The sequence below is a fragment of the Schistocerca serialis genome, chromosome 5, assembly GCF_023864345.2.
Source record: "Schistocerca serialis cubense isolate TAMUIC-IGC-003099 chromosome 5, iqSchSeri2.2, whole genome shotgun sequence".
Classification (NCBI taxonomy): domain Eukaryota; kingdom Metazoa; phylum Arthropoda; class Insecta; order Orthoptera; family Acrididae; genus Schistocerca; species Schistocerca serialis.
Window position 1 is genome coordinate 360,262,841 of NC_064642.1, and position 15,663 is coordinate 360,278,503.

Sequence of the window (15,663 nt, forward strand, 5' to 3'; positions counted from 1 at the left end):
AATGGTCTACAGTGACCCTCAATTATCTTCAATTACTTATCTAACTTGTCGTAAATTACAGTGGCTTATGTGGCTTCTCAATAACTATATAACAGAAAAATCATCGAGTTTCAGATTTTTAATTCAAGTGGCAAATGTGAACACCATGAGCTTTAATTGACGATCGACACTAGTATTACGCAAAGGGGATGTAACAGATGAGACTTCTGCAGTTCTGAGTGAAGCCTTATGTGCTCAAAAATGCGGCATCGCGTACGTTCATTACCTTGTCAGTGTTCATCAGGGAAGCAACTCTCACCTAACTTCTCCTTACTACAATTTACCGCAGTTGGTTTAAAAAAAAACTATCTGGCTGTGTTTTCATCTGACCAATCAGGGTCTCAATGTTAACGTTAAGCTCCGCCTACAAAAATTCTGTCTATCCAATAAGAACCGTTATACTTTTCGTGGTGGGGCAATGTTTTTAAGGTTTGCAACGTAACAGAGACGCGAAAAAGTCTCACGCTAAAACTTGCGGCTGGTGTGGCCCTTTTAGTGTTATCGTAAGATCTATACTGTTCTTCTGGAGTGCTCTAGCTTTTAACATGGGCTGGGGGGTGGTCCTGGTGGTTAGCTGGCGACGTGGGTGTCCGTCCCTTATCGTAGGGCCTTCTAGCTTAACATGGTTCTGCTCTCGGTTTCTGTTCTCGTTTCTCCCCTCGGAACTGCATCTGTCTCACGGTGGGAAGGTATGACATGCATTTAGGCATTCTTGTGTTAGTCTGTGGTATTTCATTTGCTCACTCGTTACTCGTATTACTTTGGTTAATTTAATGTCACGATTTATTCGGAGCTATATGACATACTACTGGATTTGCTTATCATGTCAGGGTTTTCATGGAAGGTGTTGGATTTGCCTGACACCTTACAGTACCTTCCCTCAAATCAGCCATCCTTTCAGTCACTGTGTGACCATCTGGGATGGGGCATACAACTAAATACTTAATTACGCTGTTGTAATTTTTCGACAAATATTCTAAAAAGTTAACTAGTGTTAAGTTTGCATTTACTGTATGTTTATTCAAACGCCTCCATTTTCCTGCATTTGTTTTTTTTCTGTTTATCTTATTGATATTGCTTAAGTTCCTTATGTATTCTGTAATTACATGGATAATTGTTTCTTCTTTTAATTGGTTTTTGTATCACTCTCAATGTTTTATACCTCCTGATCTAGCCTTGTCAAGTACTAATTTTATTTTATTAGCTTTGTTATTAATAGCAACTGTTATGTAGGCGTGCTGTTCCTATTTTGTGTTAAGTTTTTCCTGCCTACTCCATTTTTATTTATTTACTGTTCAGTTTTTTACTTCTTCATTGCATTATCACCACACTGTCAAAGATGTCACTTACTGTATGTTTCTGCTTCAGTCTAGGCGAGTTACTTCTCTTCCAATGTTGTTAGCAAACATTCTAATTTCTTTAGTGACAATACTCAGTAAATGTCTCAAGATGGCCTTGTAAGCCGAAAACCGGTTAACACAATAAAAGTAATATTGTAGAACAAAACCAAACTGTTGCTTTTCATTTATTATAGTGTTTTTCTACCAAGAACCGACGGAAGATTCTGTTAGCTTAACTACTATTCTTATATTTACAAACTACAAAGCTATAGATAAAGTATAGCGACTCTTTTTACATCGACGTGGCATTTTTTTCAAATAAATGCTTTACGCATCCACTGGGTGGCATCAAGCTAATCTTGAACTAAATTTGATATCACATATTACTCTTTCTTCTCGCATATTTTGTGCGTATTTAGTCATATGATAGTGCATGAATGCGCTCATATTTTAAGGTCTGATAGTGCATTGAAATTTAGGCTCTGCTGATTAATGAAACAAAAACTAAATACTTCCATATTAATACTCTTTATTTCAATCAGAAATACATACAGCAATTATAAAATAAACATTTCAGTTTATCTAAATGAAACAAAAATTAATGTGATCTTTGCTGTTGCAAATTCGATGCCAAATAATTTCTTTATAACTTTTAGCGGAATGTATACTGAACTCGATTCACCTGACAAACGGTTTCTTACCGAGTCTTTAATGTTACCCGTTTCCGAAAATAATGACTCACAGACGTAGGGGCCTAGGTAGATGATAATATTGTCAGGATAGCAAACTCCAGCTTCTTTATACTGTTGTATGTTTCCGCAATTGAATTCCACGTTTCCATAATTTTAATGTCGGAATTTCTGCTCATATTGCCCGATAGTCTTTCTAATTCGTTTACTCCCAGTTCCTTTCCCTGTGTCGATAAATTTTTGAGTCCGTATTGAACTAGACTGGATATCAGTAAGTTGCATTTCAGTTCTTCAGTTTGCACGCAGTCAATTTTACACATAATAAATTCTAATATTTCTGAACTCTTTGAACTAAGTAAATCTCGATAAAAATACGTCGATTGAAGAACGTATCACAGAAGAAAATTCCTCATTGAATTTTTTTTGATCTATCGAAAGTAAATCCAAATCACTGGTAATTTTTTTCATATTTAGGAAATACTTGTAGTTTTTGGAAACAATACCGTTATTAAAAACATACAACTTAGCCTCAAAGGCGCGAATAATATCCATCATAACAATAGCTCAATAGCTGCTTTGTTTGAGCGTTGAAGCTTTACTGTTCAAATCATTGAAATGCTGATACATGTCCGTGACAAACTTCAATTCTGTAAACCACCTAATATCCGTTAACTGTAAATATTTGGAAATTTTCCCTTATTTTGTAAAAACAGCTTGATTTCTTTCAAAGAATCCACAAATCTTTACAGTAGGCTACCGTGGCTCAACCAACGAACATTGTCATACATCCGTTAGCAACTGCATGTCGAGGTGACTTCATCTGACAACGCTTCGAACTTTCCTTTATGAAAAGTTCTCGACGATCCGAGGTTCACTACTTTTGTGACTACAGCCATTTTATTATCAAAGGAAGCAAAACCACCCTTTGCACACAAGGCTTCTTGATGTATGGATATCTGGAATAAATTAATAAAACCATTTGGAGCATCATCAGTCGTTATCAAAAGTATTTTTCTTAAATCTATTTCTTTTTCCGAAAACGAACTTTTAACAGCCCCGTGCGGTTAAAGGCGCTGCAGTCTGGAACCGCAAGACCACTACGGTCGCAGGTTCGAATCCTGCCTCGGGCATGGATGTTTGTGATGTCCTTAGGTTAGTTAGGTTTAACTAGTTCTAAGTTATAGGGGACTAATGACCTCAGCAGTTGAGTCCCATAGTGCTCAGAGCCATTTGAACCATTTTTAACAGCCGTAGAAATACCTAGGCCCTTAATAGTTGCTGGTAACAGTATTATCACAATCAGTTTTAGATCATTTACAACACATTATCGAGCAAACACAGCTAAATCAGCAAATGTGGGTGAAGGAACGCCGGAAATTGGCCAACTGGAGCATGGAGACTAATGAACACATCTCTGGAACCACATATGTGGGATAACAGCGCTGGAAATCGCCGCTCAAGATGCTTTACAAATAAAAGAAGCGAAACACGTATGGAAATAGGCAAACTGCCTACAGTTCGTTGCATAGACGGAACGTACCTCCACGAGTTTTGAAACAACTAAGGAACGACGGAAAACACAAAAAATGAAGGTTTAGTTACATCTGCACCTTTGTGAAGTCACAATGAAATACAAGAAAAGAACGTGATGTTATTTTCCGTTGTTCTTTTCCATATTCCGCCAGTTTTAGGATTCTGTCTTTTATTATGCTTCTAGATGAAGGTGTATTTTTGATGCGTTCCGTTATCTTTATTTTCAAAATCTTCAAAAATTGTTGGTGCACACACTAACCAGGGGCTTCCTTAAAAAATTTCACTTCGCTGAAAGGTTTACCATGACGGACATTGGAATTTGCAGCCGAGGAACTTGCAGCACTGATATGACATATAACACACAGCGCTTTGTTGCCTTTTTTAATCACGTCGTATTTCTCAGTCCGACAAGTCTGACATTCTCTTTTACTCTTATCTTGCACTTTTTGCTCCTTTGCCAAATTAGCCATGTTCAATAATACTAACAAGTTTTAAAATGATACCGACTATGTGTAATTGCAGCACACGACCTGAGCACGCAACAAACAGAGACGAACGGATGGACACAGTTTCCCCGCGACAATTTGGCCGTAGGTACAAGTCGGTAGAGGTCGGAAGTGGAAAGGCTGCCAACCTGTGCGATCTGACAGCGGACCACGATGTATTATTACTAATGCATTTGATTACAGCGTGATGCACAGTGAGTGAGCATGTGCAAAGATCGGTCATCTACAACTTCGGCACCGGTAACCGGTCCACTATGAACTTTGGTAGTATAATTTAAAATGCAGACGAACAGAGGAACCATTTAAAAACGGAACTTACTTACAATTGTGTTTCTTATCATGCTTTTATTTTATGAAATCAGACAATAAATTTCGCTTCGTGACTGAGGAAAAGTGACTTTGCACTCAATTTTGCTGCTAGTGACATGTGAGACTATCGCTTACAAAGCTATTACTGCACGCTAGTTGCTTCGTTCAGACACTCATCAAAGAAGTTCGGTCACGAACTCTGACTGATTATTATATATAAGTGTGTATCATCTGAAGAAAAGTAATTCCGATTAACAAAGGAAATCCATATTTACAGACGTAGCACAGTCGGACGAGAAGTTCATTTATTGTGTGGGGTGTTCCATTAATTCTGTTACACATTTGTAAGTATCTACAAGGGACTTTGTATATTGCCGTGAGCTGACCGTCGTCCACATCCTTCGTATGAAGCTCTGTTATAGTCCCGAAGCGCAGATCGACGTTTGGGGCTTCCAATAAGAGGAACACGATGAACTGCCCGATAATCGCGAATCTCAACTGAAGTAACTCTATTTGAACGTTGCAGTGACCATGAGAACATGACAACATGGCCACAGCACGGGGATCCGCTAGCGCCGTTATTCGAAGGAACACTGACTAGATCCAGATCCCCGTAGTCCACTCCGGAGCAGTGGATCGCTATTTTGTTACGAGGAGGAGCAATGACCGGCCCTGTGCGTCGTTCCCGCGATGTAGCGGCTATAGTGGCTGGAGAGCAACGTCCGATGGTTCAAATGGCCCTGAGCACTATGGGACTTAACAACTGTGGTTATCAGTCCCCTAGAACTTAGAACTACTTAAACCTAACTAACCTAAGGACATCACACACATCCATGCCCGAGGCAGGATTCGAACCTGCGACCGTAGCAGTAGCGCGGTTCCGGACTGCGCGCCTAGAACCGCGAGACCACCGCGGCCGGCAGCAACGTCCGAGTCACCAGTTCGATTCTCTTTATCCATTTCATCGCAACCTAATCAGCATCTCCCAATAATACCGTTTGTTGCCTGATGTGCATCTGACTCATCGATTCTTTTGCATCCATTAGTACCTTGCCAACGCGGATCATAGAAGGAATATACTGTTTGTACCGGCGGATAGCATTTCCGTAAAACAGCCTAGTTTTACTGTTACGCTTCCTATTTTCATTACTGCAAATTTCATATATCTTGTAAGTAGGCTGTTTAGGTTTTTTTATTGGTAACGCCACCTCTGTATGAAAATCACTGGCTGTGCTGTGTGCAGTCTGTGGCTGCTTTGCATTGTTGTAATACTCGCCATTGTAGTGTTAGGCAGCTGGCTGTGAACAGCGCGTAGCGTTGCGCAGTTGGAGGTGAGACGCCAGCAGTGGTGGATGTGGGGAGAGAGATGGCGGAGTTTTGAAATTTGTCATGAACTGCTATATTTATATATGATGATATCAAGGTAAATACCTTGTTTGTTCTCTATTAATATCTTTCATTTGCTAACTATCCCTATCAGTAGTTAGTGCCTTCCATAGTTTGAATCTTTTATTTAGCTGGCAGTAGTGGCGCTCGCTGTATTGCAGTAGCTTGAGCAGCGAAGATTTTTGTGAGGTAAGTGATTTGTGAAAGGTATAGTTTAATGTTAGTCAGGGCCATTCTTTTGTAGGGAATTTTGAAAGTCAGATTGCGTTGCGCTAAAAATATTGTGTGTCAGTATAAGCACAGTCTTGTATAAACTGTTCAAAGGGGACGTTTCATATGTCGACCCTTAGCCGAGGATACCTCACTGGAATCTTCTGATTTTTTCTTGTAGTTTGTGTATTTAGTGTAGCTTTTGTTTATTGCTAGCGTGTAATTATAGAGAGAATTTCCTTTGTAGTTGCAGTCTTTCATTGTTGTACAGTAAAACAGTTGTGGCATGCATGTAGATTTGCACCAAGTATTTCGCAGCTGCGCTTGCAATTAACTAGATATTATTTTCAGTGCTATGTTAATGTGTTCTCTTATTTTTGATCTTCAAATTGTGTTTTTCTGTGTTGTCGTGTGAAATACTGTGACAATAATGGCGTGTGAAAAACTTAATACTAGGCTCCAAAGTAAACTGAGAAATGACAGTGAAAATGAAAGCAGTGTGTTAGCGCCACCGAGTAACGAATTAACTGATGTTCAAAGTAGTAATTTGGTAATCGTGCATAGGGAAATGGAGCGGGCGGCAAACAATGGCACGGACAGTGAAACAATTAGTGAAGAGGGAAGCATTATCGATAGATCGGTCGGCAACAGCTCGCCTCAGGAATCCGAAATGACAGGACACAATTTTGCAAATACCGTAGATTCAGGTTTTGCGTCCTCACCGTTTTCTCAAATGAGTCAAGACACATTTTCCGCTTGTCAAAATGTGAATGTTGCCGGTGCAAATTCACTGCCGAAAAGCACTGAGGAACATGTTTCAGACACCAGTGCATTGTTATTACAGTTAATGCAACAAATGGGACAAAAGCTACAAAAGTTACACACAACGCTTGAACAAAATCAGAAACAAATGGGACAAAATCTTCTAAAGTTAGACACAATGGAACAAAATCAGAGACAAACACAGCAAAAGTTAGACACAGTGGAACAAAATCTTAAAAAGTTAGACTCATTGGAACAAACTCTTGAACAAACACGTGAAGATTTAACTACTGAGTTACATAACATTGAATCGAAATGTCAAAAAGTCTGTAATGACGTAAAAACTCAAATTTGTGAGCATTTTCAACCTATTTTTTTGCGGCATGAAAATGCATTACGGAATCACGAAGCAGCCATAAAAGAACTGCAAACTATTGTTCATGAAAATCATGAGACCTTGCAAGCTAAATTTGACTCAGTTGCATCTACCGATTCGGTTACGCAACTTGCAAAAACTCAGGAAAACTTAAAGGACACAGTAGATACTCTGAAACTTGGTTCAGAAAAACACACTGAGGAAATAAGTACACTATCGGATAAAGTAGCCGAACTTTCAGATCAGTTCACTAACTTATCTACAAAGGTAGATGATGATCTGAATGACACAACACCTGTAGCCTTCACTGACACAGAAGAGTATGAACAAATTAGGAAATTCAAACAAAATCAGAATCAAATTAATACGCAACACCAAAGAGAAATCCGGGAAGTACAAGATCAGCTGACACAGGTAATACAAGAATTACGTATTTCAGAGGACACTCGCGTTCCAACACGGGAAGAGGGACTTAGAAATACGGAAAAGCCGCAAAATAATAACACAGGGCATTTCGGAAGTTATGAAAGAAATTGGCAATGTGCACCGAATTTTGAGATGGAACGGCCGACACGACCTAACAATGACCGATATGCGACTCGCCGACATGATGATTTTGACTATAAGCTGTTCATTACTACACGTAAATTCAAAACATTTAAGAATTCTGGCAACGACATTCATCCACAAGCATGGCTCCATCAATTCTCTCATTGTTTTCCTCCCAACTGGTCATTGGAGCACAGATTAGAATTTATGTGTGGCTACTTAGAGAATGAACCAGCTGTAAGAATGCGATCGGTAATTCACGATTGCCACAGTGAAGGAGAGTTTTACCATGCCTTCCTCTCAGCATATTGGTCTCAAGCTACACAAGACCATGTAAAACATAGCATCATGATGATGAAATACTTTGAACAATCTGAATTTTCCAGTCTTGTCAAATATTTTGAAGACATGTTGCATAAGAATCAATATCTTTCAAACCCATACAGCCCCTCAGAACTCATCCGCATTTGCTTACTCAAATTGCCTGAACATTTACGACATATTATTTTAGCAGGACGTTGCAAAGATGACATTGAAGCATTTCAGGGTCTGTTACAAGAATTGGAAATTGACACTGACAATCGGGGAACGCGGAAACAGGAGCACAACAATTACAGGTCACATCTGTCACAATTCCACGATGAAAGAAATAATAACTGGACACGACAAGGCTATTCTCACAACACAAATCGTGACCGAAACAGACACCACCCGTATTACAACCGTTGGCAGAGTAGTAATAATTACAGGGAAAGATCACCTCTCCGTGGTAATGACTATCACAGAGACAATCAGAGAAACAGACAATATGGGAACCAAAACAAGTATTATCAAGGGAGGCAGAATAACTTCAGACGCAACAGTTCGGCGCAGAGTTACGATTCAGGGAGAAATTCTCCACCACATGACCGACAAACAAGAAACTATGTAAACTACCGACAAAACGACAGACGTGAATTTCATCAGAACTGGCGGGATTCTAACAGAGCTGGGCCCTCTCGGCAAGGCGAATTTGTAGAAGTTAGGTCTCCTAATCCCAATAACAACGCGCGCCAACAAAGAGACAGACAGTGACTCGCGCCGCAGGCACCCACGTGCGCCGGCTGGCTCAGAGAAAAAAAAACGTAGACGCTAACCTTGAGAAAAATTCCAGTATTCTTTGCCGACGTATACCGCATGACAATTGCATTCAAGTTCAAACTCTGAGTACTATGAAGAGTAAAGGTTTACACCAGGTTTCACATGTAAAACCATTTATTGAAAGATAATCTGCTTTTTAACTTTGTCTTTGTCATAAAATTTTTCGCTTCACATTACTAATATGCTTTGTCAGACTTGGAATCTGTTAACATACAACAATGTTTGAAGTTAAATATCCAATCAAGAACCAAGAGAACTTATTTAAACAGAAATGACGAATGCATTGTTATAGTGAACAGACGACACAGTGTTGTATTTGTACATTCTTGATTGTTAGTTGCACGATTACGTAACGACTATCAGGCTTACATACTTAGAACCTATACTGGTACGGCTAATGAGATTTTAATGTAACATTTTGGTTTACTTGAAAATACATTCTGGGTTTAATGTACTTTCTGTGAGATACCAGACGACACAGTGGTTAGTTTAAGTGACAACTACACGGTTTTATCACGACGCTACTAATGAGTGACAATTTACAATGTTGCTTTTGCGGTGTATCTGTTTTATATCTGCACAGTTTTCTGTTTTATTCTGGAAAGAAAAACATGTTTTAGTAGTAACTTTTGTGGTATAGCAACAATGAGACAGCCTTTTTCGTGGCACAACAATACGTTACTGTACAGTACTTTCTTCATCACAACAATAAGCGTAATAACTACGATATCTATACGCAAAGCATTTCATTTTTGTTTATCATGAGGTAAGTACATTGACTTCTGCAGAACTTAGCTTTCGGAGGACGATAACTACGACACTTCCACAGAATTATCTTACAGCAAGACGCACATTTAGCGCTACAGGACACGCATTTGAGAGATTAATTTTGTACTTAAGCCATTTATTTTTAAAGATTTTTGAATTACAAAGAAGGTTTTCCGTGATACATTTCATTCCATTGCAGTAATCTGTAACACCTGAGGGTATAATTACATTAATCCTCAGGGGGGTACATGCTTACTTTGTGTACCATGTGTGTGGCAACCACAAGGAACCCTAGCTAATATGGTATTTGCTTATACAATTTTACACATCGGTACCATATTTCTCTAACACACAAATTACACAGCTATCTGATCATGTAACTGAGAGATAAACTTTTTTATTACATCAGTGACAGATGTTTACGCAATTACACAGTTGGATAACTTCACACTTATGGAATTGTATTTTGTCTGTACTTTGTGAAATGCTCATATTTTTTCGGAACCATTGTGATACTATGAGAGCTTTGAATGATATATTTGGTAAGGGAGCATGATTTTAAAGTACGTTTGAGGTAGATGACATTATTGAAATGAGCAGAGAATATTTTTTTGGGTTTGAAATTATTGCAGATTTGACTGAGGTGTTATGATGTTATTATTACGACGACGATGTGTATTATGTTGTTGAGGAATGTTTATTATGCTATGTATTTCTCATGATGAAATATTGAAGAAGTGTCGACGAATATGTATATGTGTAATAAGGTAATGAATAATGAGTAGTGGTTAAGGACTCTGACTTGTGAAAAAGGATGTTGAAAACCAAGAATCGTACTTTAAGAGTTATGAAATGTGTGTATATGCTTGTTTACACTGTATAGTTCTTAATTTATGATATTTACTGAAATGAAATGATGAGAAACATTTTATGTCTATTGTCTTGTTAGTTGAAAGATTGTTTACTGCATTATGAAATGCCTAATGACTACTGAATGATGTTCTTATGCTTTACTTTGTACATAGTTGCTTATTTCATTTGATATCTAGTTTCTAGCTGCACTGCAGCATTGGTTAAAATAAAATTTTATAGATGTACTAATATAAATATTTTCTGTCTACAGATCGAGTAAATAATAATTTTTTTCAAAAAAATGAGGGAGCCCAAAATGACATTTACCTTCACAGGAACTGCATTCATAATTTTCTTTTCAAGTAATTGGTAACTTTTTGGTAGAATAACTTCTTGTGGTGCACCACTTTAATTACATCGACATTAAGATGTGAATATACACTTCCCTTATCTGCATTGTTGTTTTTACTGTAATATTTTTTCTGCTTGAGCTATGTCATGTTTAGATATAAGTTATTTCTGCTGCTATTTGCCAGGCATAGTGCTACTAAATTTCACTTTGTATTACTCTGTTAAGCTAGTTTTACTATTGATTTATTTTTATTTTTGCTGCTCATTGCATTATATCAGTTGTAATTTATGCTGCTTGCTTTGCCTTTTGTATTTTTTATCATTGCTGTTTGTGTTACTTATTTTGTGCTGCTGCATTGCCTCGTCCCTTAGTTTAGCATCTGAGCTCAGTAGATTTAAGTTAGCTTAAGAGGGGTAGACTATATAAGAAACTAACTATGATGAATTGGAAGAAATGCATTTAGATGCTATAAGAAAATGGTTTGGCCAAAAAAAAAAAAAAAAAAAAAAAAAAAAAAAAAGTATTTTAGGTAGGATTTTCTTGGAAATAAATGATGAGGTAAGATAATGGAAAATAAAAATGAGGTAAGAAATGTGTGAACATATAAACACAGAAAGCATGCTTAGTTAGAATTTTTTTTGGTGGAAACAAAGGATGAAATAAGAGGAAAGATATATGAAGTTTTGGGTTGGACTGCAGTACCAAATGTTACACTGAAAACGAACCCTGTCCTTTCCTATTGGTGTTATCCCACTATATGTTTGTGTACCCTTGTGTATTTGTTTTCTTCCTGTCTCTGTGTAGTTTCATAGAATTTTTTCTTCTTTTAATATTAAGCTACATTCACTATGATGAGGAATACTGTTATCCTCAAATATAATTTGCATTAATAATATGTTATTTACCTGTAAATATGCTTAGACATTATTTATTCTGGTTTGTTGCTCACATGTGAAGGTGACGTTTCAAAAATTCTTGTGATCTTTATGTATTTACTTATGTCATAATTCCTGTAACACTGACGTATATGTCTATTTCTATTCTTTTGTAATGCCTGTTTTACTACAAATGTTATCTGTATTGTTATGTTCTTTAATGATGTATTTTGTACCTTTGTAATTGTATTCTCATGTTATAATATTGTAATTGACACCAGTTCATCAAATTAAGTAACTTGTAAGCATTCCTTTCACTGCACACGTTTCTGTTGGTCATAGTATATGGACAATATGTGAGACGTAGGGACTGTTAGTGTTTGCATGTGTGTTACTAATTCAGCAAGGGACTGGATAACAGCATTGCTGGTTCTAAGGACATTTCAAACAAATTTTTTTGTGAGTGGACATGTGGTGGTTTATGGACTTGCCATATTCTCCACAAGACTCTTCGAGGGTGATTGTGCACCTGCACAGTCGCAACAGATGGCTGCTGGCCGTCTCTACAAGGACTACAGTGGGTCTACATCTTTGATGGCCCACCAATACCATTATCTCTACAAGGACTACAGTGGGTCTGCACCTCTGGTGGCCCGCCAATACCATACTCTCTACCAGGACTACGGTGGGTCTGCTCTGTGATGACCTACCTACCAATATTCTTCCAAACTACGACTGACTCTGCTGTGGGTTTGCTCTGTTGTGGCCCATTATCTATCAGCATGTTGCTATTCTACTGTTATGTACGATTAGGACTGTCTTTATGGACTGTGAGAAATTTTTAGCTTTTGACAACATTGTATCAATAAGTGTGTGCATTTGATTTCTTTGTTATTGTAATTATGAAAATTTTTTTTCAAATCTGTATTGGCCACTGCCCAATCCAATTTGTAAAAATTTTTGTGGGGAGCATGGGGGCTATGTAAGTAGGCTGTTTAGGTTTTTTTATTGGTAACGCCACCTCTGTATGAAAATCACTGGCTGTGCTGTGTGCAGTCTGTGGCTGCTTTGCATTGTTGTAATACTCGCCATTGTAGTGTTAGGCAGCTGGCTGTGAACAGCGCGTAGCGTTGCGCAGTTGGAGGTGAGATGCCAGCAGTGGTGGATGTGGGGAGAGAGATGGCGGAGTTTTGAAATTTGTCATGAACTGCTATATTTATATATGATGATATCAAGGTAAATACATTGTTTGTTCTCTATTAATATCTTTCATTTGCTAACTATCCCTATCAGTAGTTAGTGCCTTCCATAGTTTGAATCTTTTATTTAGCTGGCAGTAGTGGCGCTCGCTGTATTGCAGTAGCTTGAGCAGCGAAGATTTTTGTGAGGTAAGTGATTTGTGAAAGGTATAGTTTAATGTTAGTCAGGGCCATTCTTTTGTAGGGAATTTTGAAAGTCAGATTGCGTTGCGCTAAAAATATTGTGTGTCAGTATAAGCACAGTCTTGTATAAACTGTTCAAAGGGGACGTTTCAATCTTTACCGCAAACTATTAGGAATCAGTACCGGAAATTTAAAGTTCACAACAGCTTACCTTTAAAAATGACAGCGCAGTACTGGTTGCCCCGGTTATACCCTTGTCCGAGCGTGGAATGGCTGTAACCCATGTGCAGTTCCTTTTACGTACTCCTGTAACAATAATTCGCCACTGTGATATCACTTGTCCCGCAATTTAGTAGCAGAACGATTATTTTCACGCTAACGTCTATTTTTGTTTTATTATGCATTGCGTTAAAACACACGTAAGTTTCACTTTGCAATTTCTTTAAACTATCCCTAAACTCGTGCATAGAAGGCTGAGGTTTGTAAAATTGCTGTTTTAAATGTCGGTGAAACGACTACACACCGTTTGTAGTCCTGAGTATCTGTTGTATACTGGCACATGAATCACATAGAAATTTAGCATCTTCGCTTACGTACTTTTCAAGTACATATGGTAGAAAAAATTTAAGGGATTTTGACTGGGAGCAATACTATGCAACTTGATGATCGCTTCCCCGACTGTGCTTGGAGGTAGAAATATATTTTCATGGTCATGGATGTCTCTTAAGCACATTATTTCATTCGTTTCCACATTAGTCTGTAAAACTGAGACACAATTCTTCTGCGTGCACAGCGGTTACAGAAATTGGAAATTTGTGGTAAGGTCTTATAGGACCAAACTGCTGAGGTTATCGGTCCCTAAGCTTACACACTACTACTTAATCTAACTTAAACTAACTTACGCTAAGAACGACACACACACCCATGCCCGAGGGAGGACTCGAACCGCCGACGGAGGGAGCCGCGCGGACCGTGACAAGGCGCCCAAGACCGCGCGGCTATACCGGGAGGCCCCAGCGTTATGCTGACTTCCGCATTTAAAATTGTCCTTAGTAATACAATCAACTCCGCGATTTGTAATAGTTTTGTATGAAGTCCATTCTTTAAATCCTTAAATTGAGAAGAAGAAGATAAATGCACTTCGACATCACTGTCGACATTTCGTTTTCCCTACCAAGGCAAAGGAGTAACTTCCGACTGTGTACATGGTCATACTCAGTTCACCACCGAACACAACGTACAGTCTTGTACCTTGTATGCTCAGCTACAGTAGCTTTCGTCTGTGGCCGAAGTCAACACACAGTCGTCGATATGGCGCCATCTACAAACAGCAGTAGTTAAGTAGTATGTGATTATGGACGTAATTTAGCGATACTGAAAATCTATCTTTTGTGATAATGAAAAAGTACTTTTTGCGGTACTGAAAATTAATTTTTGAGGAGTTTCTTTCTCGTTTTTGCGCATTTGCTGTGCCGTAAATACGACGGCTTTATCGTAACCTTGTTGGAGCGTCTGTAACGTAGTACCCGCGCTACGTGTCATACGTAGAATCCGGGATCAGGCACCAGTTTCGAGAGCTAGGTCGCCAATAGCAGCTTAACCCTCCACACTGGAAGTACCACCGAAGAATACACAGGACTGAAATGTCTGCCTCAAGAGAGTGCTCCTATCCAGACATACATCGAATTTGCTAGCAATATGCAGTGTTACATGCGAACATATGTCCAGAAGAGCATGTTGTTATATTAGGGGGAGAAAACCGCTTTACGTTTCTCAACTCTATCACTAATAATGGCATTCCTTATGTAGTTTTACATATTTAGATGACTTTAACGCTTCTACTACGCATCCCCGTGTATTTCATCACACCGCAAGCATAAATATTTGGGTAGTTTTATGTTTAACGTCAAACTAAAATGTGGCTGCATGAGAACCTACTACCACCCAAAGCAGTGGCTGTCTTTCGAGGTGGCTTGCTTGCGTGCAGAGATTGTACGACGTCGTCTTGGGATCAAACAGGTTTAGAAAAATCTGTGAAGAAATTATGGTATACACATTAGCAGCAATTTCCAAAAATTTGTTAATGTACACTGATCAGCCAGATCATTATGACCACCTACCACGGTCCGCGCTGCTCCCCCCGTCAGAGGTTTGAGTCCTCCCTCGGGCATGGGAGCTTGTGTTCTCCATAGCAAAAGTTAGTTTAAGTTAGATTAAGTAGTGTGTAAGCTTAGGGACTGATGACCTAAGCAGTTTGGTCCCATAAGATCTTACCACAAATTTACAAATTTTTACCACCTACCTAATAGCCAGTATGTACACCTTTGGCACGGATAACAGCGGCGACACGTCGTGGCATGGAAGCAACGTCGCTGCAGGGAGGTGGCACCACATCTGCACACACAAGTCAGCTGATTCTCGTAAAGTCTGGGGAGCATCCCAGATGTGTTCGATCGGGTTCAGATCCGGCAAGCTACGGGGTCTACACATCAATTGGAAATCGCCACTGTGTTCCTCGAACCACTCCATCACACTCATGGCCTTGTGACATGGCGCATTATCTTGCTGAAAAGCGCTACTGTCTTCAGAAAACAT